We start from the raw sequence: 26,050 nt of genomic DNA on the forward strand, positions 1-26,050 counted from the left end.
GGATTATGGAGATCAATACTGATAACTGATGCAGTGCTGAGGCACAGTTGCTACTACAAAGTAAAAGCAATAAGTGGATAATCCAAGAACAACATTAGAGACTCATTATGGCTACATGTTGAAATTGAAGAGGATCAAACTGACAAGATCCTCAAATATATTGAAAGCTACAACACCATTATCATACCACAATTACAACACCAACATTATTCAACAGTGTTTAATGATATAAATTAACAAACCAAGTTTACATCTAGAATTACAACATTTAACCATTTACAAACCAAGTTTGCGTCGAGTAATCAATGTCAATAGCGGATCCAGAAAAAAATTTAAAAGGGTGCTAAATAAAAATTTAAGATAGTCTAGCTCCCGAAAGTCATGTAGTCTTGCTTATGACAAAGGAGGTCATGAAATTTAAAGAAATTGACAAATGTCACTACACTTCCAGATGCTTTGGTCCTGTGTTGTAGACCAAACAAAGAAACCTCCAGGTCTAAGAATCCTATTGAGCTCCAGTGGCTTCCCACCTGCATTAACATAGTTCAGATATAAAATTAAGGATAAACATTACTCTACAAAAGTAAAAGAATTGACTAAAATATAACAGGTACCATCTGCATCCCAGTGGACTATCCGCGTGAGAAGTTGATAACGCCGCGAATGCAGAATCACGTCAAACCTCTCCTCGCGATTATTCTCCACGAAACAAATCTCACGTTAATGCATTTCCACTATTATCTCATAATAATCTGTTTGTTTGAGATAATTGATGCTAGTAAATTATCAAAATTCAAAATTTGCAAATTCTTATAAATTTAAACTACCAAAATTTTCCAACATTAAGCAGTTCAAACACAAGATTTTGAGAACTGATTTTAAAAATGAGCTAAGCAAAATTTCATGTTGCACTCACACACAAAGAATATGCTATAGATGTCTAAGGAATTTAAATTACACATCGAGGAGAATGAAGCGCCATGTTCTGTGAACCAAGTCAAAATTCAATGGCTGGAATCACTCATTCGACGTAATAGATCAATTTGATCGAACCAGTAAATAACTTAAAATAGGAGAAAAATGAGAGACGAAAGCCTGCATTGGGTTCTTGACAGATGTAAATGCAAAGTCCGTAAGATAACACCCACAAATATTCCTCACCATCAAAGCTAAAGTTGACTCCCTCCCTCCAGAGGAGCTTCCTTCCATGGTTGAAGTAATTCTACATTCATTAGACTATTGTAAATGGTACTCTATTTATCACAAAGCATATTCAATAAAGTGAGTAGACTAAATGAAACACATTTCCAGAAAACTAGTGAAATTCATCTTCCTTTTCTGCCGATATAAAACAGAAGCGATTCTGATAAACAGAAGCAAATTCTCAGGAAAGAAACAGTAAAATAATGCATAAGGCTATGTTCAAACATCTAAAAGTTAATAAATTACAGATCGAAGAGGCTGCAGGGCCACTTGAATTTGATGTTCAGAAGAAAAATTGCAAGATCTGTTTTACAAGAAAATATAAAAGCTGGAAGGTTTAGATGAGGCTAGAAAATATAAAAGCCGAAAGGTAAATCTCAAAGTTGCAACTGAGGTCACTCTAAAGAAACATCATTTTTCGCCTGAGTATACGAGCTTTTACCAGTGAAGGAGTTTGTCGGCGAAGAGAGGTTGCAGAGTGAGAAACCCTAGATCTAGCGAGAGAGAGCTCGCCGCAGGAGAGCTCAGAGCGAGAGAGGCGTGCTTGTGACGAGAGGGGAGCTTTGGCTAGAGAGAGAGTCGTAGATCCTAGCTTCGACGCGAGAGGGATGGGTGATGGGCGATTTGGAGAGCTCACGACGAGGGAGAGCTCACGGTAGAAAAGGGCTCGCTGCGAGAGAGAGTCAGTCGTACGTCTGATCCCGTAGCTTTAGCAAGAGAGAGGCACATTTGCGGCGAGAGGGGTGCTTCGGCGATTCAGAGAGGGAGGCGCGTTCGGCGATTCGGAGAGGGAGGAGTGGCTAGGTTTCGTGGTGAAGAATCGCGCGAGGAGAAGTTTGATGCGATTCTGCTTATAACTTCTCACGCGGATGACGTGGAACTCGCCACATAAGCGTGCCGCACGAAAACCGCAGGACTCTCACCGCAGCAGATCGATTCTGATATACATATACATATATATATATATATATTATTATTTTTCTCTTCTTCTATTTTCTTTTTGCTCTTTTGGAATAGAAAATTTACGGGTGTTACAATCCCCCTATCTTATAAAAAGTTCATCCTCGAACTTAAAACAAGTGTGGATACTTCTGTCTCATATCGTCCTTACGTTCCCATGTTGCCTCTTTATACCGTTGACTTTGCCACAACACTTTTACTAAGGGTATCTCCTTGTTCCTCAGCTTCTTAACTTCTCGATCTATTATATGAATAGGTCAACTTTCATAACTGAGATCCTCTTGAACTTGTACCATCTATGGCTCAATCACTTGGTTTACTTCGGGAACATGCTTCTTCAGTATTGAGACATGGAATACATTATGGATGGCTGACATTTCCTGAGGTAGTTCCAACTCATAAGTTACCTTGCCCACCCTTCTAGTGATCAGGTATGGTCCCACATAACGTGGACTCAACTTGCCTTTCTTTCCAAACCGCATTACTCCTTTCATAGGAGCTACTTTGAGGAACACTGAGTCCCCAACTTCAAATTCCTGCGGTCTTCGGCGCACATCCGCATAACTCTTCTATCAGCTCTGAGTAGTTTCTATTCTTTGGCGAATGTTCTGAATGCCTATGGTGGTGTCCTCGATAAGGTCTGTCTGGAGTCCCATTTATTTCTTTTCACCACCTTTATACCAACAGATAGGAGATCTACATCTCCTCCCATATAAAGTCTCGTAGGGTGTCATTCCAATAGTAGCTTGATAGCTGTTATTGTATGTGAATTCTGCTAAGCATAGGTATCGACACCAGCTCCCTTTGAAATCTAAGGCACAAGCCCATAGCATATCCTCTAAAACTTGGTTCACTCATTCTGTTTGCCCGTCAGTTTGAGGATGAAATGCAATGTTAAATCGCAGCTCAGTGCCAAGAGCTCTTTGAATACACTCCCAGAAGTGTGAAGTAAAACGACCGTCTCTATAAAAAATTATGGTTTTGGGAACTCCATGCAATCTGATGACCTCTTTAACGTACAATTGCGCTAGCTGTTCAATAGAGTAGGATATTCTAATAGCTAGAAAATGAGCAAACTTAGTCAATCTGTCCACTATTACCCAGATAGCGTCGTAACCATTCGTGGTTCTGGGTAACCCTACTATAAAATCCATAGATATATCCTCCCACTTCCACTCTGGGATTTAGATAGGCTGCAAAACTCCGTCTGGTCTCTGATGTCCTGCCTTAACCCGTTGACAAGTCAGACAGGTACTGACATATCTAGCAATATCTCTTTTCATTCCAGACCACCAGAAGAGTTCCTTTATATCTTGGTACATCTTGGTGGAACCCGGATGTATTGCATAGGGTGTTCTATGGGCTTCATCTAGAATTTTATTTCGCAGTTCTTCTTGATTAGGGACACAGAGGCGATTACCGTAATATAGTATCCCATTGTCTGATACTCAGAACTCCCCATTTTCTCCTTCCTGTATTCCCTGCTTGATCTTCTGAATATTAGGATCTTCATCTTGCCCTTTCTGTATATCATCAAGCAGGGTTGATACTAGTGTCAAAGTGGAGAGTTGCCTAGTAATAATTTCAAGCCCAAAATTTACTATTTCTTTCTATAGGGGATGGGACATAGCAGATATAGACAATAACATTTCACAAGATTTCCTACTTAGTGCATCTGTCACTTTGTTTCGCTTTCCTTGGATGGTAGAGGATTTCACAGTCATAGTCTTTGACCAGCTCCAGCCCTAAGCCCCAAGCCTCGAGCCCTAATTTAGAAGCATCATTGTAAATATCGAAGCTCTCGTTATCCTCTGGAAGAGTCAGGATTGGAGCACTGGTCAGTCTCCTTTTCAGTTCAGTGAAACTCTTTTCATAATCCTCTGTCCACTCAAATTTTCTGTTCTTTCTGGTAAGTACTGTCAATGGGGAAGTGATCCTTGAGAAGTTCTCTACAAATTTCCTGTAGTAGCCTGCTAAGCCAAGGAAACTCCTGATTTCACTGGCATTCTTAGGTCTATTCCAGTTACTCACAACTTCTATTTTTGTAGGGTCCACCATATCTCCATCTTTGGAAATAATGTGACCTAAGAAGGACACTTGATCGAGCCAGAACTCGCACTTGGAGAACTTTGCGTACAATTGGCTCTGCTGAAGAATCTGTAATATTGTTCTAAGATGTTCAGCATGTTCTTCCTGGGTGCTGGAGTATATAAGGATATCGTCTATAAAAACGATTACAAACTTGTCTAAGTATGGTTTGAACACTCTGTTCATTAGATCCATAAATATAGCAGGAGCGTTCGTCACTCCAAAAGGCATAACTACAAACTCATAGTGCCCATACTTCATTTGGAATGTCGTCTTCGGTACATCATCCTCTTTCACTTTCACTTGATGATATCCGGATCGCAAGTCTATCTTGGAAAAGACTATGACTCCCTTTAATTGATTAAATAGATCATTAATTCTCGGCAAAGGATACCTATTCTTGACTGTTACTTTGTTCAGTGCTCGGTATTTCATGCACATTCGCATGGACCCACCCTTTTTTTTTTACGAACAACACCAGAACTCCCCATGGTGAGTGACTAGGGTGAATGAAACTCTTGTCGAGTAGCTCCTGTAACTGTCCCTGAAGTTCTTTCAATTCTGTCAGAGCCATGCGGTAGGGTGCTTTTGAGATTGGATGGGTACCAGGAATGAGTTCAATCTCAAATTCAATTTCCCTATCCAGAGCTAAGTCTGGCAACTCTTCCGGAAACCCTTCTGAGTAGTCACATACGACTCTAACTTCCTCTATCTTTTGGACTCTTTCTTGTTGGGTGTTAACCACATGAGCTAGAAACCCGGTACATCCATTGGCTAACATTTTCTGAACTTTTATGGCCGATAACAATTTCTGAGGTCTCTTCCTTGATTCACCGATGAATTCAAACTTAGGCTCTGCCTCGGGTTGGAACAAGACTCGTCGCTTACGGCACTCGATGGAAGCACCATACTTGTTCAGAAAGTCTATCCCAAAAATAACATCATAATCAGACATATTCAGTATTATCAGATCACTGTACAATTCCCTGTCTGAAATTTTGATTGGAACAGAACGTAGCCAGTGCGTAGATGTCATTATCACTCCTGAGGGTAGTGTCGTCAAAAACTGTCCGCTTAGGACCTCCGGGGGTATACCTATACTTTCGGTAAATACTATGAAGACAAACGAATGGTTGCCCCAGTATCAAATAGCACAGTTGCATATCGATTAAAAATGCATATCTGACCTGTGACAACGGTGGAGGCATTTACTACCTCCTCTCTGGTAAGGGAGAAAACTCGAGCATTTGTAGAACTTGGTGGAGCTTCCAGTCTACCTTGCCTAATATGAGGACCCTCCAACGCGGCCTGCACCTGGTGTAGTTGTGCCTACTTGCCTCCATATTGCACAGGTTGTGCGAGAGGTAGGTTGATCTTGGTCGGGCAATTCTTGGCCATATGCCCTTCTTGACCACATGTATAACAGTCACTCGTACCCTTGCGGTAGATTCAAGGATGCATCTTTCCGCACGTGGAACATGTAGCATACTTAGGCTACTTGCTTATGGATCCTCCCTTCTTATTACTCCACTGGTTCCTCTTGGAGCTCCCCTTCCAAGTTGAGCCATGGCTCTGAGGTTTCTGAGTGCTAGAACTCCCTTGACCTTTTATTCTCAATCAGTACTGGCTTTTGTTGCTTGATACTGTTCAGGTAACGCTCCGTGATCAGGGCACTACAATCAGCTCTTCTACAGTCTGTGGTCTATTACTTCCGCCAGCTACATTTAGGGTTATCTCCAGCCTCAGAATTTTGAGCATTAGCCTCACCCTTTCTCGTTCCGTGCTGACCAGCTCGGGACATAGGCGAGCTAGTCTATTGAATTTCTTCACGGCTTCGTCCACTGATAAATTTCCTTGTCGAAATTCTGTGAACTCGTCATAATGTTTATTCGTGACTTGAATATGGAAGAACTCTTCGAAGAACTCAATCTCGAAGTCAGACCAGGTCATTTGATCCACTTTTCATTTTGCCTTGACCCGTTCACACCATATTCTTGCATCACCAGTAAAACAGAAGAAAGCGCATTTTATCTTTTCTATTTTCAGCCAGTCTAGTAGTTCCATTATGCTCTCTAGGGTTTTAAACCATGTCTGAGCATCCCATGGTTCATTGGTGCCAGAGAAATTCTTTGGTTTCAGTTTCTGCCACTGGATGAGGTATGTGTCTTGACTTGCTACCTTTGTTGGGGCTATAGGTGTAACTGATGGAACTTTGGTCATAATAAGTGTCACCATATTGGCTTCCAGTGAGACTATGGGAGGAGCTTGCTGGTTAGCAGCCAGGGTAGCAATAACCTGCTGCTACTCCGCCAGTTGTCTCTGCAGCTGAGCCACTACTTCTAACAGGTTGGGCTGTGGAGCAGACTCATTTTCCACTAGTTGAGGTTCATTAACTCTCGGTTGTCTAGCCGGTCATCCTCTAGCCATTCTACATATCATAAACCAAACCAGTGAGACATACGTTAGCCCATACTCATTCCTACTTAATAGTCTCTTATAGACTTTGAAAGCTCACAAATGACTAAAGAAATGAGTATAGTGATTGTTATTTGAACTCCTAGCTCCAATGTGCTATTTATAGCATTCTGGAAAAAGTCACCATTGTGTTGACATGGCTTGGAGGTGCTTCGAAAGGCATCTAGGGTGCCTCCAAGTGGATAAAGTTTTATTCACGCAGCAACAGTCACACAACGGCTCTGCGGCATTGGAGGCGCCTCAGCACTGTTCATCCTAGACGCCTCAACACTGTTCATCCGAGGCGCCTCCAATCAACTGAGGTGCCTCGGGTCTTGAATTCAGTAGCTTCACTACCAAAGCTCGAGGCGCCTCCAAAGCCATTAGAGGTGTCTCTTAGAGCATTGTTCATCCGAATGGTCAGTTACCGTATTGACCATTATTTTCCTCATGCTTGCTTGGGTGATGCTTAAGCCATTCGGAATTGAGCTCACTCAAATCCAACTCCGGTCTTCTCCTCGAGCATGCTTCTTTCCCGGTTTCTCATCCCTAGGAAGCATCGAGGGTGTCCTTGCCATCCACCAGTATACTCTTCCATAACTTCTCGTCCCTCGAATGCATCGAGCTCGTCGACTCATTTCTCATGTCATCCTTCTCGTATGTTGTATTTTCTACTCGACTTCTTGTATTCCTAAGTTTCTGTACACTCAGACATAAGGTATCAAAACTACAGGACCTAACTTAACTCGATTGACCATATCAAAACTAACCCGGGGCACTTATAATAGATACTCTGATAGGGGCTAGACTCAGTAAAAAATGTCGCCACAATATCTCCTCCATAGTGGCGGCCACTATATGGCTTAAATTCTCTCTTTTCAAAGGAGTTTCAAAACTAAGCATGGCAACCTGACTTCTTTCATTGGCAGATCTGAGATCTTCTAGATTTCTTCTTGTATCTCCCATCTCAATGTCTCAACTCAGATTAAATTCTCACGGACGACACCAATTTGATTCAATCTGAGATCAAGGGATGGAATAAATCAACAAAGTAACTATGATCGAGTAATTTTGATCGGCTGGATACAAATTAAGTCAAACTTCAACTGAATGACTTCCTTTAGGTAGGGCTTCCTTCAAGTTGGGCTTCAATTGACCAACTTTCTTCAAGTCGGGCTTCAGCTGGCCAACTTCCTTCAGGTCAAGCTTCCTTCAGCTGGGCTTTCAGGACGTTGAGTAGCAAGAAGATCCTCCAAACAAAGGTCTAAAAAGACTCAAGGAAGATATTAAAATTTGGGTTGGGGGCCATCAAGACAAACCTTAGCAAGACTCCTCCAACGCTTAAGTCAAACCTCAAAGAAAAGGTGAAGAAAACAAATGGAGAAAAGTATAGAGAGTAAAGAATGATGAGATTTCTTGCCTATATGCTGCAATCGGTTACTTTTAAATAGAAGGCGAAAGGATGACTTTAGTTACCAAATGACACACCTCTTCCTTTTTTACCGAGAGACACCTTGCTTGATGACTGGTGCTTTAATTGTTGTATCTCTTGGTGATCGATGATTCACCAATTGTTGAATCAAATCTAAGTTCCAATTTGGGGTGATCCATACTTCGATGTGACTCAGACAAAATTGAATTGGGGTCTTTTATCAAGACTGATTGGTTGGAGCTTGGTTTAACTAAGCCCGAGCTCATTCTAACTTGTTCTGAGTTCAATTTGACTTGACCTGAGTTCATTCTGACTTGACCTAAGTTCGATTTGATTCTACCCTAGTTTGATTTGATTTTATGTTTAGTTTTGCTTGACTTTGGATTTGACAATGTTACGAGACATCAATAATAATACTTTTAATCTGAAATGGTGGTAAAAGGAGACTATATTCGCCCCCAATATCCCCGTCAATTCATCCCAAGATCAACACGGAGGAGGTATAATTTCAATCTAAAATGGTTAGGATGGAGAAGAAGAGGTGAGGGGCTCGACGTGCAGGTTCAAGAACCGGATGATGGGTGTAACATGAGTCATTCTAATCGAATGGTCACCAGCTATGGAACTACGCAATCACTGTGAGAAAAGAAGTTGAATTAGTTCCATAAAATAATAAATTAATTACTCCGCCTACGTTCTATTTCCTCCCATTTACAGTCTTCTCCTCTGCCTCGATCCTCGCCGGCTAGAGAATCTAATGTACATTTTCTTTCCCGAGGTACGATTTATATTTGTTTCACGGTCATCCGAGTTGGTAAGTAGTGGTTTTTTTGCCACTAGAACGTGGGTCGAACCACGGGGTTGTCGGGGAGTAAATCCCCGGACCCTGTGTACCTCACTCCACCCACTACTTGCCTATTCGGCTGTCGTGATTTACCTCCCTCGTGATGGTCTGGGATCGGGTGCGGCGGGGGCGCTGGGGGCAAGCGATTTCGCCTTTGCCACTTGTTTCATTCTTTTACCTTACCATTTCTCTTTGATAATCATAATGGCTCCGCTCGCTTGTTTGGTTCGTCCGGGAATAGATGTGATTTTGACCTATCTTTTCCAACCGTTGGAAGAATGCCTATAGTTGACTCGATCTAACCGAGCAACTAGGAATACTCAATCTAATTGAGTTTGTATTCACCCATGCGTTGATAGGCGGGACCAAGATTGTCCCTCCATACCCTACCAAGATAATATGTATTGCTCTGCTTTGGCAGATTCAACAATACATGTGATCGAGGTAGTGATAGGTATGACGGCACGGTTAGGCATTTAGAGTTGGTTCGATCGAGATCTAATCTAATCGAAAAGGATGCATCTTGTGCACGACTTAGATCTAATCTAATCGCAAGGGTGCATCATGTGCACGACTTAGATCTAATCTAATCGTAAGGCACTAATTAATTAATTACTTATTAAACATGCATCATATACATAAGCAATTAACTAATTAATCTATTTGTGATTTATTCATGGCCCTACTACAATCCTCTCAAGCCAATGAGAAGATCGAATGGTCAACCTAGGGTCAACAGCTTCTCCAAGCTCCTCCCTTTGACCACCTTGTGTTGCTCGTGCCCGCCTCGGAACTCCGTCTCATGTGGACCCTCCACCGCTCCAATTTGTACATTACAATTTGAAACTCGAGTTACATTCGAGTCTAAATCTAATTTACAACCAGAATATATGAGAAAGGCACGACGCGCAGGTCGCGAAAAATAAAAACACGCAAACACATAACGGCACGCAGGCCGTATTATGAATTACAACACAATCCAATCATATTGGGTTTTGGGCCATGACTATCACAAAATTAATATATAATTCAAAATTATATATTTTCATAATTTATATAATTTTAAAATTAATTTTTTACAATTTTACGAGTAAAATTTTCGGCGGTCCCGTTTAGCGGTTTCGAGCGCAATCGTGAACGGATCCCCTTGCGGGGGCAGCGCCCCTACCCGCGATCTAACCATCGCGAGGGTCCCTACGATCCAACAGTGCCCAAACTCGCTGTCCCAAACGATTTGGGTCGAGACATTGCCGTTCGGAAAAATCTTCCGGCGAGTTCGTTTTAGCGATTTGGGTGCAATCATGAGCAAATCCTGCGGGGTTAGGGCGATACCCTACCCACGATCTAACCATCGTGATTTGCTCCTTTGCGATCTAATGGCACCCAAGCCCGCTGTCCCAAACGGATTTGGGGCAAAACGAAGTCGTTTAAGGAAAAACTTCCCGGTAGCCGAAGCCTACAAGTGCCGAGATACTTGTGCTTCGCTTCTACGAAAAAATTACCCATAAAAACATAAAAGACTAAATTTTTACAGAAAATCACAGAAGGTTTAGTTTTCATAAAACCAAAAATTAAACTCGTACAAGCCTTGCACGTGGCTCTGATACCACTGTTGGCTTTTTTCGGGCCGCGAAAACCGCTTTTCGCGTCGCAGAAACCCCGAATCACCCAAAATCGTAGATCCGTGCAAGGAAAACCGAACGAAAATTATGAGTATGAGTTTTAAATATCTAGATCTACTCCTAGATCTATGTGTTAAGAAGTATACCTTGAAGCGTGCCCTTTCGCGTTCCCGCTCGTCCAAGGAATTGCCGGATCTCTAGACCGTCAAGCGTCGGTCCTCTAGAAGTATCCACACGGACACGTAGGTGGAGAAAACCTCACACAAAGGTGTGCTAGCACCTTGGTAAGATTCGGCCAAGCAAGGAGGAGAGGGAGAGGGAGAGCTTGAGGAAGAAGAAAGGAGTGAATGAGGAGTTCAATGAAAATGAATTTCATTAACCCCCTAAAGTGGCCGGCCACCTCTCCAAGAGTAACCCCCATTTCTCATTTAATGCCTCATTAAAGAGAATGGGTATGTAACTCCCATGAGGTGGCACACCATGATGATGTGGAACATCATCATTGGTCCACCTAATGCCAACTCACCAATGAGGTGGCAAAAGGTCAAGTCAAAATTGACCTTTGGTCTTCCTTCTCAAGTCAAGTCAAACTTGACCCAATCTCTACCATGGTTGATCTAATCCAACCATTTGATTCGAGCCAACTTAATATAATGAATCTAATTCATTAAATTAAATTGATTTAATAAGTCATAATCTAAATTAGACTCATTGAATACATGAATCAACTTGAGTCCAACTCAATTAGCCCAATTAGGATTACTTTTAATCTAATTTGATTCATCAAATGAATCTAATCCTCTTGGTTCATCATATGAACCAAATATCCATCTAATTGTCCTTAGTGTGTGACCCTATAGGTTCTTGTAACGTTGGCAATGCCCTAAACCCATTTAGGAGCATAAGTAATGAGCGGTATCTAGCAACACATCATTACTACCCAAGTTACAAGAATGTCGAGATCCGACATCACCTTGTGACTACTAATTGTGACTCTTCACAATATATGACAAGTGTCCTTCTATCCTAGACATCTAGATTGATCAATGTGAGGCATAGACCGTGTCATCCTCTGACCAATCTAAATCTTGAACTCCAAGTAGACTCACTAAATCAAATGAGCTCAATATCCCATATTGACTCATTTGGGCATGGCCATGCACTTCGTGGTCTCACTCTATCAAGAATACCGATGTCTCTCCCGTCATATAGGAGGGATAGATCCCATCTACATCACTCACATCCCTCTGCATAATTTGTTATATACCCAGTAATTGCCTTTATAGTCCACCCAGTTACGGGTGACATTTGACGAAACCAAAGTACATAACTCCTTATGTAGGGATCTATGGTGACTTCAGGTCTAAGGACTAGTAGTCATACTAATAGCCACATGAGAAAGTATATGACACTCATATAACGATCCATGATACTTTCTCATGGCGGGTCATTCAGTATACATTCTCTAATGTATACCCTTGTGTCAACTTGATATCTCTATATCCATGACTTGTGAGATCAAGTCATCGAGTTGACCTACATGCTAGTCTTATTGCATTAACATTGTCCCTGAATGTTAATACTCGACTAGGAATGATTAAGAGTAGTGTTCCCTATATCATCTCACTATCGGTTCAACTAACCGATTGATATAGGTGAGAACCATCTACTCAAGGACATTATTATACTTAGTTTATTTGGCACCAATACAAATAAGTATAATAAGCAAAATCCAAATGTCTTTATTAATATACAAGAATATGATACAATGAGTTCATACAATCATCAAATGATTGGCTCTAGGGCTCTAACTAACAGTGTATGGATTTTTGTCTTGTGTTGGTCTTTTGTTTGGTTTGATGGTTGTTGTGTCAAGCTGGGTCGGCTCGTAGTTTGTCTTGTTTTCACATCTAAAGTGGATCGAGTAGATCCCACTATTGTCCAGGTTGGACACTTTTATTTATTTATTTATTTTGTTGTGTAGTTAATCCAGCCATGTGGACTATATATATTATTCTTGTATTGCCTTGTGACCATATATCTAGGTTTTAATTGTCATGGTTACAAGGGAAGTGCTGTCTAATTTTCAACGGACAACCTTACTCTCAGGGTGTGACATTAACGGTTCATTTATGGACTAAAACAAGTATCTAGGAGTTGGAATATCTATTTTAATGAGGTGATCAAAGAGTTTGAGTTCTCATAAAATCCAGATAAACATTGTGTGTATCAAAAGGTTAGTGAGAGTGTGGTCGTATTCCTAATATTATATGTTGAGGGCATATTACTTATAGAAAATGATGTGCCAGTTCTACTGTCAATAAAAGTTTGGTTGTCTATAACATTCTCCATGAAAGACATGATAGAAGCAACTTATATCCTAGAGATGAAGATATATATAGATAAATCGAAAATGTTGCTTGGTCTTTCACAGACAACATATATAGATAGAGTGCCAAAATGATTTAGCATGTCTGAATCCAAGAAAGGTTTCATACTTATGAAGCATGGAATTCACCTTTCAAAGTATATCTGTCCATGCACAAAAGATGAGAGTATTTACATGGATAAGATACTTTATGCGTCCATAATAAGATCTATCATGTATGCTATATTATGTATAAGGCCCGATGTATCATATGCTCTGAGTGTTATGAGCAAATACCAGTTAGATCCAGGAATGGATCATTGGGTGGCTATCAAAACAATCCTTAAGTACTTAAGAAGAACTGAAGATATATTCTTGGTATATAAAGATGGTGATATGATCATACGTGGGTATACAGATGTCAGTTTCCAAACATACAAGGATGACTCCAAGTCTCAGTCTGGATTCATATTTATATTAAATGAAGGCGTAGTTACTTGGAAGAGTTCCAAGCAATACACCGTTGCAGATTCTAACTGTGAGGCAGAATACATTATAGCTTCGAAAGCAGTAAAGAAAGCAATTTGAATCAAGAAGTTTGTTACCGAACTTGGTGTGGTTCCATCCACTATTGAAGCATTACCTGTTTACTATGACAACACTAGAGCCATTACGCAAGCAAAGGAATCTAGGTCTCATCAATGATCGAAACATGTGCTTCGCCGCTATCATCTAATCAGGGAGATCATTAGTAGGAAAGAAATATAACTCGAGAAAATATTCACTAAAAGAAACCTAGTGAATCTTTTGACAAAGGCTCTACCACAAAATAAGTTTGAGAGTCACGTTCATGCTTACAGTTTAGGACACCATAGTGATTGACATTAGGCCAAGTGGGAGTATTAGATTTTGAGAGATGTCCTAAATTGTCTTATATTTTACTATTATTTGATAAATATAGATTCACTATTTGAGTATATATTATATATTTAAATAGTTGTAAACTCATTTACTGAATGTCGGTAATATAATTTATAACATGAGAGAATTTGTGATTGGATCATAATGTAATTATCTCTATATATACAATTATGAACGTATTGGAATTTCCTTAGTCGTCAAATTGGTGCATTCGAACATCATCAATTCTGTAAGACTAACACGGGTTATACTCCTTAGTTCCACCAAGCAGTTATTTCTCACTAGCTAGAGACATTGGGATGTCAAGAGTTAAACGTGGATGCTAGTTATGATAATTAGTTCATTGGAGTGACTTGTTGTAAGACTTCATATGGTTCTCTAGATATGTGGATATGTCTATGAAGTTCTTATTGTAGCTTGAGTGCAAGTTTTCTTTGACTTGAGGTATAAAGTCATCTTGGTTATGGAGACTTATACTTTGATATCTTAAGCAAGCATCTCTTAGAGGTGTGAAGTTGAGATGATTGGGTATAAGTCAAAGTGCCCGAAGGTCTTTGGATATCCCATAAAGGATTCACTGCTCCTTACAAGATGTATACCCTATGACTACTCGTTAGGATTTTTACTCAAAGTCTTTGGTCAAAATATCACATGTTAAGAGTATGTGACTCTTGTACATATGTACAAGTAATTTGATTCCACAGAATGAGAAGGTATTACTTGGGCTAGGTGTGACATAGTCATCCTAGTGGAAGTAGACACATAGACTATGCCCTGAACCAAGTGGGTATAAGACGAGTGAAAGGAATGAGGCAAGACTAACTATAGTTGTTGAAGCTTCAAAATTAGTTATGAGATCAATTGTGATTTTTTTGTTAATTGGGGATTATGATGTACTACTAGGTGTTACTCACGATCATTTCATAATTAAGTAGTTAATTATGGATGACCAAGATAAACTCAGAACCTATTGGATTAGACACACAACAAGTCTCTATTAGACATAAACAAGTTAGAGAATAGAATTCTCAAATCAAGAAATAAATGTTTGGTTGGACCATACATAAGAAAAATATGAAAATATTTGTTAGAATGGAAGCGCGGATGAGCCACATCTCTTATGAGATAGTTGGGCCCTATTTGGTTTAGTCATGAACCAACTTGATTTAGTTGTGAATCAAACTAGAGGTTAATGGGCTAATTTTGGGTTAAGACATAATGGATTAGATTTGGGCTTTCTAATCCAGCTCATTAAAGAGGACTATATATTGATATGATTAAGAGAGGATTAATACATAATTCATTATTGGCTTGATTAGGTTTTGGAAACTTAAATCCAATACCTCTCTCTCCCTCTCCCTCTCTCTTACTGCCGACCACAACAAGAGGTTCTCCTCTTGTTGCTGTGAGACACCCAAAGGAAAAGGTCTTCCTTTTACTTCTTCCTCTTTGTGATCCTTCTACTTCGCTCATGGCTAGTACCTTCCAAAGGAGAAGCTTGTTCTCTTAGAGTTGTCTTGAAGAGCTCAGCGTGGATACGAATAGAGGCAAGGTTTGATAATTTCGTAAAAGGTTGATGCTCTTCTCGTTACAGGTCATCCATAAGATATACCTAGAATAATTGTTATTCATTTTCATTTTGTTTTATGATTTTATCTGCGTGATTATATCTTGCATGTAAATGGTAGTGTAATGTAATAAATTAGTTTATTTATCATTAAATATTCTGTTGTGCATGTTTACAAAATATGTTTTTAGTACACACCGCATCGGGAATATTCTAACAGTATATTCCCCAAGCTACAAGGGACGAAATTGATTTTGCAACTCCTCAAATAGGATGTTATGAGAGAAAGGAGTATCCAGAATACTTTTTCTTTCAACTAGCAGGGGCTTTGCCTCTTTTAAGGTTTCTTTAAGGTGTTTCCCAGGCCATTAATTCCCTAGACTCTTCTTATTACTGGACTGATGTCCCATCAGGTGTTGTAGTGGGGGTTAGAAATACCTTGGTAAGGGCTATACATGTAGGTCCAGGTTGGCCGGCTAGAGGGGGTGAATAGCCTGAAAAGAATGTTAGAAAAATCTCTTACTTTCAAACTTAGCAAGGACACAATATTAATTAAATAATCAAAAGAAAATGCATAAAATAAGTAACAGGACAAAGAAATTATTTGGTTACAACCTAGGTAGTTATTAATCCAAGGTAAGTGAAAGTACACTAAAGTTCTCCTTCGTTGAAGATAGAGTAGTACCTTACAAACTTTGGAAGCTACAAATGACTAAAAAAATGAGTACAGTGATTGTTATTTGAACTCCTAGCTCTAGGATACTATTTATAACATTCTGGAAACAGTTATCGTTGTGTTGACATGGCTTGGAGGTGCCTCCAAATGCATCCAGGGCGCCTCTAAGTGGATAAAATTTTATGTATGAAACAACGGTCACTCAACGACTCTGCCGCGTTGCAGTTGCCTTCAATGTGATTGGAGGCACCTCAACACTGTTCATCTGAGGCACCTCCAATCAACTAAGGTGCCTTGCGTCCTGAATTCAACAGCTTCACTACCGAAGCTCGAGGCGCCTCCAAAGCCATTAGAGTCACCTCGAGCACTATTCATCTGAATGGTCAATTATCATATTGACCATTCTTTTCCCTGTGCTTGCTTGGGTATTGTCCAAAATTGAGCTCACCGAACCGAACTCTAGTCTTCTCCTTGAGCAGGTTTCCTCCCCAGCTTCTCGTCCCTCATAAGTACCTCGCGCGTCCTTCTTGTCCATTAGTGTACTCTTCTGTAACTTCTCATTCCTTAGATGTACCGAGTCCGTCGACTCACTTCCCGTGTCATCCTTCTCGTCCTCTACATCTTTCGCTCAACTTCTTGTATTTCTAAGTTCCTGCACACTCAGACATAAGACATCAAAACCATAGGACCTAATTTAACTCACTTGATAACATTAAAACTAACCTGGAGTACTTGCAATCTTACCATTTGTGATGTGCATAAACCCAAATTAAGTTAGAGTAAACAAATAATAAAATAATTTAAGCAAATAAATTTATAATTATTACAAGTAACAAATTTGCAATAAATACAAGTAAAGAACATGAAATTTTATACCTCCCTCTTAACTTAATCTCTCTCACCATTTAATTACATCGAACAATATTAGAAAAATATATATAAATAAATAAATATTGAAAAATATTCTTGGAGTTTTAAATAGAATATTCAAGAATATGTCCTTTTACCAAAATTAATTTAAGAGTAATAATTTTTATCAATTAATCCTCAATTTTGGTAAAAAAAAAATTAAAAAAAAAGTTTTAAGTTTCAAAAAATTCTGAATATTTTTATAAATTACAAACATAAGCATTCGAAATATGACAAAAATTGTCATGAATAGAATATTATTATTTTAACCATAATAAATATTTTTAAACAAAAATATTTATTTTTAAATTTAAATATTTAAAAATATATTTTTATTTTAAAAAATCTTGCTAATTTTTCTAAGCATTCAAAATACAATGGCCATTCAAAAAATTATGTTTTTCAAAATTAATTTCTAAGAAATTTTAAATTTTAAAAATTATATTTTTCTATCAAAATTCATAAAAAAATTATATAAGGGTCAAAATTTTTTGATAATTTTTCTTAAAGAAATAGCCTCTTAGTTTACCATAGAAAAAATTGAAGTAGAAAAAAATCGAACAAAAAGTTAAAAGAAAAATAATTTTACCAATGTATTCAACTAAGCTAATTTCTAGCATACATATAAAGTCAATTTAATAGTTTAGAACAAATATAGGAACCCAATATAAATTTTTATCTACTTAATTAATCAAATATTTTCTTGGAATATAATTTCTAGGTATTTTTACAATTTGGCTCCTATGAGACATTGGTAAAAAATTTGAGCATGTATAATTCTTTTTCAATATTCTATTTGTTTTTTTTTATTTTCAATTTTCCATTTGAACTTTGTCAAAATGTTTTAATGGGCATGCTTTAACTAACTTAATTGTTAATTCAATGTTATCATTTTTTAAATTCAAATACTTGGTTCTTAATTTACATAGAGATCTAGATAACATCTATATTGCATTATAAAGTTAATTAAAGGTAAGAGGCATATCTCATTTATCATGTCAAACTCGTAATTTGATGCTCCCATTTTATTGACACTCTCAATGTTCATCTTGGATGAGTTTTCTTCGTCTTCATCTTCTTGATGATTTTCCATAAGTGCAAATTCAACATAGGCCTCAATCTCAAACTCTGATGACGACTCATCCTATGTGATTTTTAGATTCTTGTGTTTCGTCTTGGCCCTTTATCTTTTTCTTTCTCCCTTTTCTTTAACTTTGGGCAATTATTTTTGATGTGTCCTTTTTCTTAGCAATTGTAGCAACGAACCTTCCTTTTACTTCAGAGTAGCTTCGTTGCCTGTTTCTTATCAAAATTGTTAGTTTTAAAGAATTTACTAAACTTCCTTACCATGTAGGCTTCTTCATTTTCATCGAGTGATGATTAGGACTTCGGTTTGATCTTCTTCGCTTTTAGGGCAATGTTATTGTTTGAATTTTTCTATCTTTAAGACTTGCACATCGAGGCTCGTGAAGTTCAAAAGTTGAAAATAAATTTTCTAACATACTTACCTCAATGTCCTTGGAAATATAGTAAGAGTGGACTATAGATGTTCATGTTGGTGTTCTTTGAAATGCATTTAAATTATACCTCAATGAATCTCGATTCGTTACCAATTCTCCAAGGTTGTTGAGTTTTGTGATCAGTTCTTTTATCTTGGCGTGCAGTTGAGCCACCTTTTCTCCTTCTTCCATCTGGAGGTTAGTTATTCAACTTCAGAGGATGTCTCGTCTTGCTAGCTTGGTCTCAGATGTTCCTTTGTGAAGCTCTAGGAACTTTTCCCAGTGTTCTTTGATCGAGTTGTAGCTGTCAATACGGTTGACTTCTTGAGATGGTAACAGAGTTAGAAGATGAAATTATGCTTTTTTGTTGGCCATAAAGTTGGCCTACTCCTTCTTAGTCCAGAGATACACTTCTTTTTCTTCTCTGTGTTGATCTTTGGGTAATGTAAAACTATATTTGATTATCAATAATAAATCAAAACATGTTTTAAAAAATACCTCTATTTTCTTTTTTGATATTACGAACTCCCCTTCAAAATTTGGTGGGTGAATACTCAGTCCGGTCATCTACTTGTTGCTTTAGATGGTGGTTAGTTGTTCTAAAACGGTTGAGCTCTGATACCAATTGTAGTTCCAGATAAGTTGACTAGAAAGGGGATGAATAGCCCTGAAAAGAAAGTTAAAAAAAATCTTTTGCTTACTTTTCAAACTTAGCAAGGAGACAATATAAATTAAACAATCAAAAGGAAATGTATAAAATAAGAGGATAAAGGAATTACTTGGTTATAACCTAGGTGGTTGTTAACCCAAGGCAAGTAAAAGCCTACAAAAGTTCTCTTTTGTTGAAGGCGGAATAGTCTCTTACAGACTTTGAAAGCTCACAAATGACTAAAGAAATGAGTATAGTGATTGTTGTTTGAACTCCTAGCTCCAATGTGCTATTTATATCATTCTGGAAAAAGTCACCATTGTGTTAACATGGCTTGGAGGTGCTTCGAAAGGCATCTAGGGTGCCTCCAAGTGGATAAAGTTTTATTCACGCAACAACAGTCACACAACGGCTCTGCCGCATTGGAGGTGCTTCAACATTGTTCATCCGAGACACCTCAACATTGTTCATCCGAGGCGCCTCCAATCAACTGAGGTGTCTCGAGTCTTGAATTCAGTAGCTTCACTACCAAAGCTTGAGGCACCTCCAAAGCCATTAGAGGTGTCTCTTAGAGGCGCCTCGAGCATTGTTCATCCGAATGGTCAGTTACTGTATTGACCATTATTTTCCTCGTGCTTGCTTGGGTGATGCTTGAGCCATTCGGAATTGAGCTCACTCAATCCAACTTCGATCTTCTCCTCGAGCATGCTTCTTTCCTGATTTCTCATCCCTAGGAAGCGTCGGGGGTGTCCTTGGCGTCCACCAGTATACTCTTCCATAACTTCTCATCCCTCGGATGCATCGAGCTCATCGACTCATTTTCCATGTCATCCTTCTCATATGTTGCATTTTCTACTCGACTTCTTGTGTTCCTAAGTTCCTGTACACTCAGACACAAGGCATCAAAACTACAGGACCTAACTTAACTCGATTGACCATATCAAAACTAACCCGGGGCACTTATAATAGATACTCTGATAGGTGCTAGACTCAGCAAAAAATGTCGCCACAATATCTCTGTTGGAGCAATCCCAATGGTCCGTGGGACCATGTGTTTTGGTGTTTGGGCAAAGGGTTTAAGTTAAGTTCACCCTTGTATTTGATATGTGTACTTGAGTTGTGCAGGACTGCAGGATACACATGTGACTCAGGTTGACGGCTTCGGGTCCGGTGAAGGATGGAGCATCCGAGGGACCGTGGACAAGGCAACAAGAACAAGGGTCGAGGGAAGCGACTTCGAGGCATACGCGAAGGATGGCATTGGGGACGAGCTACAGGCTTGGATGCATCCGAGGGACGAGAGCCAAAGGAAGTAAGCTTGAAGGCAAGAGGTCAAGGCTGCAAAAGAAGAGTCAAATGAGTCGTGAGGGTACGAGTGCATGAGAGATTGTACTCGGGAAAAAATCCCGGGGGGGGGGGGGGGACTGTAGCAGTGAACGAGGGCACTGTAGCAGTCAATGGGTACTGTAGCAGTTTGACGACACTGTAGCAGTCGACTGATGACTATAGCAGTCGATTGGTACACTGTAGAGAGCCGTTGGACTGGCACCAGTCGACTGGTGCAAGGACCAGTCGACTGGTAACGGGCAAATCAGCTTACTGATTTTCTCCAAGCTCTATAAGATGGAGCTTGGGATGGTCGGCCAAGGTGACGAAATTAGACTTGGTTAAAGCCTAATTAGTAGTCACCAAAGTGCTCAAGGTCTCTTGTGTCCAAGTGTTCTTGGTTGGTGTTGTGTTGAGGTTTCTCCACCCACAAGGAGTTACTTGAGTAGCCAGAGTTTGCCGGGAGCTAATCCACCGAAGGATCGGGATCGTCCACCTTATGGACAGTCGTGGAGTAGGAACATCATCTCCGAACCACGTTACATCGACGCGTGTTGGTTTGCTTGCTCTTTCTTGTTCTTTGTATTTATATTTAGTTTTCGTATTTGTGTTTGTATTATTTGTATTCCGCTACGCAACTAACAAATACGTAAAAAAAAGTTAGCGATTTGGGGGCGCCGTCTATCCAACCCCCCTTCAAGCCGGCCGCAAGATCCTCCAACAAGTGGTATCAGAGCGAGGCCGCTCTCCATTGGACTAACCGCCAAGGAAGCAAAGATGACCGGCTTGATTGAACCTCCAAAGTTTGAAGGAGGAAGCCTTGGGGACATCACCTATTGGATGATGAAGATGGAGATCTTCTTCGACACGGATTGTGACACCATGATGGTGGTAAATGAACCGTTGAAGTCCTGAAGGATAAGAAAGGGAAGAAACTCCGACCGCGATATTGGACGAAAGAGCAAACCTCACGGTCAAAGCCAAATTCAAAGGTAATATCGATTTTAATTGATATTTTGCCTAATAACTTGATGAGTCATGTAGGTGACTATGAGAACGTCCACGATTTGTGGAGCAAGGTGAAGATGGTTCTACGGGAAGAACCTAAACCTACACAAAAAGAAGAAGAACCCAAGGAGATGGGTTTAATTGCTCAAGTTGATGTGGAGCAAACGGAAGTTGAGTCACGCTCAACATCCGAGGAGGAAAAGGAAGATGAGATATCATCTACATCCTCAAGAATTCAAGAAAAATCCAAGACAAGTGAAGAAGAAGAAGAAGTCTTGGAAATCAACCTAGCAAGCACCTACACCGAAGTGAAGTCAAAAGACCATATAATATGCTTCGGGTGCAATGAGAAGGGGCACTACAAGAATAGATGTCCTATGGGTAAGAAGAAGGTAACTCCTAAACTCATTCAAGTTAATTTGAATACTAACAAGGGTTGTAGGAATGAAGAAACCCAAGGAAGGAGGATGCGCATCATATACCTCACGTGTGGAGAGAAGGGCCACTACCACACCAAATGCCCCAAGAAGGGAGAAATTAAGAAGCTAGCGCATCTAAAGAAATAGGAGAAGAAGGAGAGAAGCAAGTGTCAAGGGGGAGTTTCAAGGGTAAGGGAGGTATACCCTAATTTGAAATGCAATTCAAATTTTCATGTTCTCATGCATGCTAGGAGAAATGATTTTGATTATCATTGTATGCCCATGTAAAATTTTGGATTTAAATATCATGATAAGAATAGGGTAAATGTTGATCATAACCCTAGGAGACCTATGCATGATAGACCTAGGAAAGTTAAATTCTCATTACCTAAGGAGAAGAAGGCAATAGAGAACCAAGGCATTAATCCCAAGAAGGGGAGACATATGCCTAGGAATGATAGGTCTAGGAATGTCGACATGTTGACTCTAGGTTTAGGAACCTAGAAAGGGAAAATCAAGTTTTGAAGGCAAAGCTTGATAAATTGGAGAAAACCCTAGAAAGATTCAATATTAGATCTAAGGGTTTGGGTATGGTGTTGGGTAGTCAAAGACCCAACAATGATAGATCAGGTCTAGGATACCAATCTAGTGTCTCCAATGCTAAGGGAAAGTCGTATGCTAGGGTTGCATATGATTAGAGTAAGGAGAAGCCAATAAATGGCAAGGGAAAGCCATTTAAAGGTAAGGAGAAATTAACCAAGGACAAGGTATCCAAGGTTAAGAAAGTTAGGTTCGTAGGCCAAGTGTCACCGGAGATGCACCAATGTGGCCTAGCGATTGTGGATAAGTCACCTAGGGAGGTGGCTAAGGCTAAGGGCTCTAGGGGGAGCTCAAAGAGTCAAATTAGAACTCATGGCAAATGGATCTCAGGTGGGTACTACTTGGGAGTCTAGAGGAGTCATGGAGTGTGCCAAATGGTTTGGAGACGGACTTAAGTCTCAAACCTAGGGATTTGGCACAATGGAGTTAAGTTTCATGCTTGAAAATATGACATTGGGGTCATATTGCATGACAATTAGTTTTGGATGTATAGATGCTATATAAACCAATTCTAGGGATGCATTATGGGTTGGTATGGGCAAATACATCAAGAGGAAGCCAAAACTAGGACTTTAGGTCAAGGTTCAATTGAACCATTTAGCTAGTTTTGGATTTTGTGTCAATCTTGGGATTGGTGATAGATACATTTTGTAATGTATTTTTCCCAAGTAGATAATGGTACAATAGACCTCTCCACAAAATTTGGGAATTTTTAGAGGTCTAAGGAATTTCTGGTGTATTTCTGAAGTTGGTCTGAAAAGGTTGATTTTTTCAGAAATTGGGTGTTAGTCGACTGATACAGATATCAGTCGACTGGTAACAATGTTTTTGAGCATAGAATATCTCTGTAAGCTCATTTTGTCGATACCAATCGACTGGTGTCGATACCAGTCGACTGGTAACAGTGTTTTTCGACCACAGAATGATTCTGTAAGGTTGCATCGAAGGGGGCAGTCGACTGGTACTTGGGGCAGTCGACTGATACTAGCCTGATGTTGTTTGTCAGTGCTGTTCTTGACCATGTCAACTCGTTTAGATGTATGGGATCCATGGGGGATAAATACATGAGTTTAGGGTCAGTTTGGATGATAAGTTTTCAACAATTGGGATATTGTTGGAGAATTTTTTTTGGGATGTTAAGCGAAGGGGTAGAAGTAAGATTTAGTTGGGAAAACCTTAAGTGCCTTTGCATAGGGGGAGCCTTGTGATAGGTTCTTAAAAATCCCTGTGGGAAAATCCTAGCTCATTGGGGAGCTTGGGTGTAGGGGGAGCCTTGGGATAGGTTCCAATGCCTGTTTGCATTTTGTTTTGGCGGTGTAAGTCCAAGTGTGTAGCCTTGACAACGTAAATTCATTCGGCGGTGTAAATCCAAGTGTGCAGCCTTGGCAATGTAAGTCCATTTGTTTTAGCATATTGTTTTGCTATTTTTTTCCCTAACTTAAACGTATTGCCAAACACCAAAAAGGGGGAGATTGTTGGAGCAATCCCAATGGTCCGTGGGACCATGTGTTTGGTGTTTGGGCAAAGGGTTTAAGTTAGGTTCACCCTTGTATTTGATATGTGTACTTGAGTTGTGCAGGACTGCAGGATACACATGTGACTCAGGTTGACGACTTCGGGTCCAGTGAAGGATGGAGCATCTGAGGGATCATGGACAAGGCAGCAAGGACAAGGGTCGAGGGAAGCGACTTCGAGGCATACGCGAAGGATGGCATTGGGGACGAGCCGCGGGCTTGGATGCATCCGAGGGACGAGAGCCAAAGGAAGTAAGCTTGAAGGCAAGAGGTCAAGGCTGCAAAAGAAGAGTCAAGTGAGTCGTGAGGGTACGAGTGCATGAGAGATTGTACTCGGGAAAAAATCCCGTGGGGGGCACTGTAGCAGTTACTGTAGCAGTCGACTGATGACTGTAGCAGTCGACTGGTACACTGTAGAGAGCCGTTGGGCTGGCACCAGTCGACTGGTGCAAGGACCAGTCGACTGGTAACGGGCAAATCAGCTTACTGATTTGCTCCAAGCTCTATAAGAAAGAGCTTGGGATGGCCGGCCAAGGTAACGAAATTAGACTTGGTTAAAGCATAATTAGTAGTCACCAAAGTGCTCAAGGTCTCTTGTGTCCAAGTGTTCTTGGTTGGTGTTGTGTTGAGGTTTCTCCACCCATAAGGAGTTACTTGAGTAGCCGGAATTTACCGGGGGCTAATCCACCGAAGGATCGGTATCGTCCACCTTACAGACAGCCGTGGAGTAGGAGCATCATCTCCGAACCACGTTACATCGACGCGTGTTGGTTTGCTTGATCTTTCTTGTTCTTTATATTTGTATTTAGCTTTCGTATTTGTGTTTGTATTATTTGTATTCCGCTGCGCAACTAATAAATACGTAGAAAGCGAGCGATTTGGGGGTGTCGTCTATCCAACCCCCCTTCAAGCCGGCCGCAAGATCCTCCAATAATCTCCTCCATAGTGGCGGCCACTATATGGCTTAAATTCTCTCTTTTCAAAGGAGTTTCTAAACTAAGCATGGCAACCTGACTTCTTTCATTGGCAGATCTGAGATCTTCTAGATTTCTTCTTGTATCTCCCATCTCAATGTCTCAAGTCAGATTAAATTCTCATGGGCGACACCAATTTGATCCGATCTGAGATCAAGGGATGGAATAAATCAACAAAGTAACTATGATCGAGTAATTTTGATCGGCTGGATACAAATTAAGTCAGACTTCAACTGACTGACTTCCTTTAGGTAGGGCTTCCTTCAAGTCGGGCTTCAATTGACCAACTTTCTTCAAGTCGGGCTTCAACTGGCTAACTTCCTTTAAGTCAGGCTTCCTTCAACTGGGCTTTCAGGACGCTGAGTAGCAAGAAGATCCTCCAAACAAAGGTATGAAAAGACTCAAGGAAGAGATCAAAATGGTGGGGGGGGGGGGGTCAAGACAAACCTTAGCAAGACTCCTCCAACGCTTAAGTCAAACCTCAAATAAAAGGTGAAGAAAACAAATGGAGAAAAGTATGGAGAGTAAATAATGATGAGATTGCTTGCCTATATGCTGCAATCGGTTACTTTTAAATAGAAGGCGAAAGGATGACTTAGTTACCAAATGGCACACCTCTTCCTTTTTTACCGAGAGACACCTTGCTTGATGACTGGTGCTTTAATTGATGCATCTCTTGGTGATCAGCGCTTCACCAATTGTTGAATCAAATCTAAGTTCCAATTTGGGGTGATCCATACTTCGACGTGACTCAGACAAAATTGAATTGGGTCTTTTATCAAGACTGATAGGTTGGAGCTTGGTTTAACTAAGCCCGAGCTCATTCTAACCTGTTCTGAGTTCAATTTGACTTGACCTAAGTTCATTCTGACTTGACCTAAGTTTGATTTGACTCTACCCTAGTTCGATTTGATTTTATGTTTAGTTTTGCTTGACTTTGGATTTGACAATGTTACGAGACATCAATAATAATACTTTTAATCTAAAATTGTGGTAAAAGGAGACTACATTCGCCCC

The 26,050-nt window shown here is 40.0% G+C and overlaps 1 long non-coding RNA gene across 1 annotated transcript; it reads right to left on the reverse strand.

Moving 5' to 3' along the window:
* Positions 1-463: 463 nt before the first annotated feature.
* On the reverse strand, positions 464-1,788 carry LOC122012407. Its single transcript, XR_006120213.1, has 3 exons — positions 1,646-1,788; positions 615-752; positions 464-530 (listed from the first exon to the last, which is right to left on the reverse strand). It is a non-coding gene; the product is annotated as an uncharacterized LOC122012407 (long non-coding RNA).
* Positions 1,789-26,050: the final 24,262 nt, after the last annotated feature.

The sequence above is a fragment of the Zingiber officinale genome, chromosome 8A (genome assembly GCF_018446385.1).
Source record: "Zingiber officinale cultivar Zhangliang chromosome 8A, Zo_v1.1, whole genome shotgun sequence".
NCBI lineage: Eukaryota > Viridiplantae > Streptophyta > Magnoliopsida > Zingiberales > Zingiberaceae > Zingiber > Zingiber officinale.